This window comes from Dipodomys merriami, unplaced genomic scaffold, assembly GCF_024711535.1.
Source record: "Dipodomys merriami isolate MVZ:Mamm:240054 unplaced genomic scaffold, mDipMer1.0.p SCAF_466, whole genome shotgun sequence".
Lineage (NCBI taxonomy): Eukaryota > Metazoa > Chordata > Mammalia > Rodentia > Heteromyidae > Dipodomys > Dipodomys merriami.
This window is the reverse complement of record NW_027206031.1, coordinates 214,392-220,407: the sequence shown is the minus strand read 5'-3', so window position 1 is coordinate 220,407 and position 6,016 is coordinate 214,392. Positions and strand designations below refer to the sequence as shown.

General features: G+C 38.1%; 1 long non-coding RNA gene across 1 annotated transcript; it reads right to left on the bottom strand.

Annotated features, from left to right (window-relative positions):
* Positions 1-1,458: 1,458 nt before the first annotated feature.
* LOC138808667 (uncharacterized) lies at positions 1,459-4,753 on the bottom strand. The gene is made up of 3 exons (XR_011366570.1): positions 4,675-4,753; positions 1,898-1,926; positions 1,459-1,565 (listed from the first exon to the last, which is right to left on the bottom strand). It is a non-coding gene; the product is annotated as an uncharacterized lncRNA (long non-coding RNA).
* Between the last annotated feature and the right edge of the window lie 1,263 nt (positions 4,754-6,016).

Here is a 6,016-nt window from a genome sequence, read left to right as displayed (position 1 = left end):
AGTCCTTCCCTTGCTCTCTCAATTTTTCTCACAGGTTTGGTTTTTTTTAACTTCCTTTTTCTTCTTCTTCATCATCATCTACTTCTATCATCATCATTATTATTATTATTATTATTATTATTATTATTATTATTATTATTATTATTATTATTATTATTATTGTGCTGTAGAGGTTTTAGTTACAATCGTGTGGTAAGGATTACATTTCTTTTTTCTTGTTTTTGTTTTAGTCAGTAATGAGGCTTGAATCCAGGGCCTGGACACTTTCTCTGAGCACTTTTGCTGAATAATGGCACTCATATTGAGCCACAGCTCTAATTCCCGGAGTGCATTTTTTTGGACAATTTTACCCTTTCACTTTATCTCTTTTTCTGTTTTCCCATTCTTCCCCCAAAACAAATTTCATAGGTAATTTTCAACATAGTACCAATTGAATACCAGTGTTGCAGGTGTTCATTCTTTGTCCCTCCTTTTCTATGACCCCTTTAACTTCTGAAAAAAATGACAAAAATGAAAGAAAATATATATCATCTTGTTTCTGTTTCCTGGTCACTGGTTATTTTTGAGAATGTGTGTGTGTGTGTGTGTGTGTGTGTGTGTGTGTGTGTGTGTGTGTGTGTGTGTGTGTGTGTGTGTGTGTGTGTGAATACTGGGGCTTGAATTCAGGGAGCTGACCTTTAGCTTTTTTAATCAAGGGTGACAGTTTAAGACTTGAACCAAACTTCCATGTCTTGATTTTGAATGGTTAATTACAGATCAAAGTTTCACTGGATTTCCTAACTAGTCTAACTTCAATTCACTTTCCTCAGATCTCAGGTTTCTAACTAGCTAGAATTACAGGTGTGAGCCACCAGTGGTACTTGGCCTACCTTCTTTTTGTTAAGTAGTTTAAATGTAAAAGACAGTTGCAACCATAGTAAAAAAGAAATCAATTTAACTTTCCCAGCTTCATTAATTTTTAATATTTTGTCACATTTAATACATACAGAAAAACATTTTTTGTAAATGCTCCTGCAATTTGGTTTTCATATCAGATTTTTCGTCATGATGAACTTGATTTTTATAGCTTTTTACTTACTAAATATTGATGAGAATATGTTCAGAGGGCATTGATGACCTTTTGTTGGTTTTCATGCAGAAATGTTGCAAGCTAACACTTGATAAATTTGTGTGCAAGACCCCGATGATATATCCACATTCTTAGCCAGAATACAGTAGTGCCTGTTACAAATCATCTAGATCTGACAAACCCTGACTCAGGCCTTGTTACCACCTTCATGAATGTCCTCTTAGTGTGCAATACTGACTCTCCAATGACCATGACAGAGCCCTGATGCACGTTCTCATGACACAGCCAAGGTCACCAGTTAGGCGTGGCACCTACAGTATGATGGAGACTGGTGACTGTTCATATGGTGGAACGACACAGGAAATGTTAGGTCCTTAAGCTGTCATCAGTCCCCAGGGTTCTTCATGAGTATTCGATCCTAAGATTTAAGGAGACATCAAACTCTCTCTTCCTTGTGCAAGTTGTGGACAAGTTTTTCTTCTGGGGCTGTCATCTTCTGTGGAAAGATATGATCTGAGCTCTATAAGCCATTTTGCTTATTCTAGGCCCTTAGGGTAAGTCTGGCATGTATACTTAGACAAAAAGAAATGTAGTGATAAAAAATAGGAGACAACATTTTTCCTAGTCTATTTATTACTCAAATAGGTTTTCAGATTCTACCAATAATTCTTATTAGTAAGAAGCACTATCTCAAAAATAATCAGTGACCAGGAAACAGAAACAAGATGATATTTATTTTCTTTCATTTTTTTCATTTTTTTTTACATTTATCTCTCTTTCAGAAGTTTAAGGGGGGCTGGGAAGGTGGCTCAGTGGTAGAGCGCTTACCTTGCATGCTCGAGGCCCTGGGTTCGATTCTTCAGCACCACATAAGAAAAAAGAAAAAAGCCGGAAGTGGCGCTGTGGCTCAAGCAGTAGAGCGCTAACCTTGAGCTGAAGAGCTGAGGGACAGCGCCCAGGCCCAGAGTTCAGGCCCCATGACCGGACCCAAAAAAAAAAAGAAGTTAAAGGTGTCATTGAAAAGGAGGGACAAAGAATGAACATGTGCAACATTGAAACTTTGATCTCTAATTAACCATTCAAAATCAAGACATGGAAATTTGGTTCAAGTCGTAGACTGTTACCCTTGAAAAAAAAAAAGCTAAAGGTCATCTCCCTGAGTTCAAGCCCCAGTATTCACACACACACACACACACACACACACACACACACACACACACACACACACCACACACACACACACACACACACACACACACACACACACACACACAAACACAAACACACACACACACACACACTAGTCCTTAGTGCTCAGGATCCTGACATGGAGATCAGCCTTTTCCAGCTCAATTTATCCTAGTTCTGGTAAGGACAGCTATTTAAGCTGAAGTTTGGTGGATAATAGTCATTCCTTCTCATTCTTTTTGCCTGTTGGTGTTGTTGAGTCCACTTCAGGGCAAAATCAGTGCCTGACACCTACTTGCTGCCATGGCAAAGTTGGCTGTGACATCCTAGATGCTATGGCCATTTTATTGTGAAGCCGTGTGAGGACACCCAACCCCACACAATTTTCCCCAAGGTATGTGTCTCCTTTGTCCAGAAGTGCATTCAACAATTCAGCAACCAAAATATCACCCAGTTCCTGATAAACTCAGAGTATGTTTCTATTTCCTTTAAAAAAATTCGACATGCCTTTGACAATTTGTCATTGAATTACTGAAACAGAGTATATAATTTTATGTATTTGTAAGTCTTTGACCATCTTTCTTTAGCTCTTGTCATATTTCTACGTGTTTGCAGCTTGCGAAGGGAAAAAGATTTAATTCAATATAGTCAGACTATCGTTCAGAAGGATATTTTTAGAACCTTGTGGAGGGAATGCCAACTTTCCATCTGGTGTTCTAAAGATGGCCTTCTTGGTACAGGAACTGAGTACACAGTCAAGATAAGAAGCTTGTCCTGATTTCTACTGACTTTCCTCTGTGGTCAGGGAGTTTGATCCCATGGCATATGTTTGTTTGCTACACTGGAGGGCCCATGCCTCCTCTGAAAAATCTAAGGCTTGGGGATAAGAGATACTAAAACTCAAAACCGAGCTTCCTACATCAGTAGGATTACAGGTTTGAGTCTCATGTACTCAACTTTTTTATACATACTAAACTCAGTTTCATTATATTCACTTTCATTATATTCACTTCATAGACAGATATATACAAATATATGTATATAATATTTATGTATAATCAGTGTTATATCTAGAAACACACAAATATATATTCATATAATTATAATCAAATTATATCACTACTTTCTCCAATAACATTTACACTAATGTTTTGTGCAAAAACCACGCAATTCTAAAATTTTAAATGCCTTTTTAGTTTGAAAAATCATATTGAATCTTATATATTATATAATATACTATGTAGAACATAAAGAATATAACATGTATTTACATATAACTGATTTAATTGTGGAAATTTTTCCTGATTTTTTGTTTGTTCATCTATGTAAGCCTTCTTTCTTCTATTGATGATGGCTTTTACTTTCCAGTATACATATCTCCTATATATTTTGTCAAATATTTTCAGCCCAAAGTAGACTTTTTATATTATTGGAGCCAAATTTTCCTTCCATATTTGCTCAAGGCAAATCAATGCAATGAAAATGTATACAGATTTGAACTCATTGTTGGAAGAGAGTCCCACTTAACGCTATAAGTATTGTGGTATTTGTCCCAATTGACAGAATAGCTTTCTAGGACATCTGATCTGCTATGTTCTAGACCTTTTGTAGCCACCTTATCACCCCATACAGGCATGGCCTGGCTTCCTTGTCACTCTTGTTGCATTTAACAGCTCCCATTATATCCAGTAGGCTCTCTTCTACAGCCCCCTGTCACTCTGCTTCCCCGCCTCCAGAACAGGTATGCACGATTCTTCAGTTTGTAGGTTTAAAAAGAAATATATTTAGGATTCATGAATTCTAGAATATGTCAAAAACATTTACATTTTAATAAAGTTAGAAAAATAAATAGAATGAACCTTTTACAAAAATCAGAAAAAAAAGAAAAATAAGTATTTTCTTAGGAAGGGGAGAAGGAATCTCAAAATCTAGATTGGCCTCTAAGTTGCCTTCAGGCAGAAATTCTGCCTCAGAGTCTTCAAAGGGATCTACTTCCTCAATAAAGACAGGATTTTCTTCCTGAGTCCAGGGAGGGACAGATTCTAATTTATCAACTGGAAATTGGATACCTTGCAAGAAGAGAGATTGGTCTGGGTATTCTGTGAGGAAAGATTCCCTTTCCTCAACTGAATCTAGATTTTGGATCTCACTTATTGGTTTTCCTAAACATAGACTGTGGTCATTTTCCATTAGCACATATTTAACTATCACACCAAGAAGTGTTTTTTTTTTTTTTGACTGATTTAGAGCTGATCTAGCTGGATTGTGAACATCAATGGAAGACATTCTGTATCGTCTTCTTCGTTGGTGGTATGTGTAGATACACCTGCATCACATGTGGGGTTCAGAATCAGTTGGATGTCCACAGGACTCAAAACCTACTTTGGCCTTTCTACAAATTGAAAAACACCCTCTACCTTCACAGGATTTCTGGAGATCAGCGATGGCTTCCAATCTCCATCAGTCACCATAGACGACATCACTGATGGGTTCTTTATCTGGAGTTCTGCAGGAGCTTTTCTACGGTGATGCAAACCTGAGAATGAAAATAGGTACAGGAGTCTTTGAGTAGACCCTCGTAGTTAAGGTGTCACTAAACTTCCAAGATGATCTAATAGGAGAAGCAGTAGGATTTGAGTTGGGACTGAACACTGATGAGGAGGTAGGCTTTTTCTAATGAGTGGCTACTTCCAAGTTCTTTCAAAAGGAGAACAGACATTACCTGGCAAAGAATATCCATAAAAGGAAATTTTGCCAAGCTGGGGAGTACTAAGGGCTCTTGGCCAATCAGACACATCCCTAGAGACTCAGGTTCCATCCCTACTCACAAGCTCTGGGGCATCTAAACAAGGACTTCTTCCTCTTTTTCTTGGTCTCATGGGTTCCTCCAGCTGGTCCAGAAAAATATGTAAGCGGAAGAGCAGGTCTGAAGAGGCCATGATGAGCTTGACATTCTGTGTCAGTTCTTTCAGGGTGTCATTGTTCTTGGGCTCATAGAAATCATCAGGGTAGAAGTCCACCCACATGGGGAGGATGAAACAAACAACGTTGTGGGCAGATTGATTGTTGGGAAGTGGAAAGAGACTCCTGCAAGCAGGATGCTCCTCACAACCCACTTCTAGTAATTTCTCAAATATAATCCTCTAAAATTCTCCCTGTAATAGGAAGAGAAAATTTTTCCCCACTGGATCTGACTTGCTACACACAGCCCTCCCTGTCATCCATGAGAGTCCAAAAGCACAACCACAACCACAACTGTGTAATCTGCTATCCACTGATGTGCCAAGCCTCAACCCCCTGTTGAAAATCACAACTGGTGTTCAAAGAAGAAAGTTGAGTTTGATTCAGAAACCTCAAAGATACCAAGTTTTCAAGGATAGAATTATTTGTGCCAGCGTCCACTTACTTCTTCACTTGTTCAACTTCTTCTCAGTTATGGTAGAAGTATCTGTACCAATGGGAGGAGAGAAGGAAGTTAACTCTATGCTTCTCCTTTTCTGAACTAACAGGACACACATAGGACTCGCTAAGTCCCACATGGTAATGTAAACATGACACACAAAATTGCAGATATGTATATACAACTTCATGGTAATTCTGTGAAGATGCTTATGTGCATCTGTCCAAATAAATGCACAATGGCTCATGCCTCTAATCCTACTAATCTGCAGGGTGAGATCTGAGAATCACAGTTTGAACCCAGTCTAGTTTGTAAAAATCTAAATATACTTATCTTCAATTAACCAGTCAAAGGCCAGA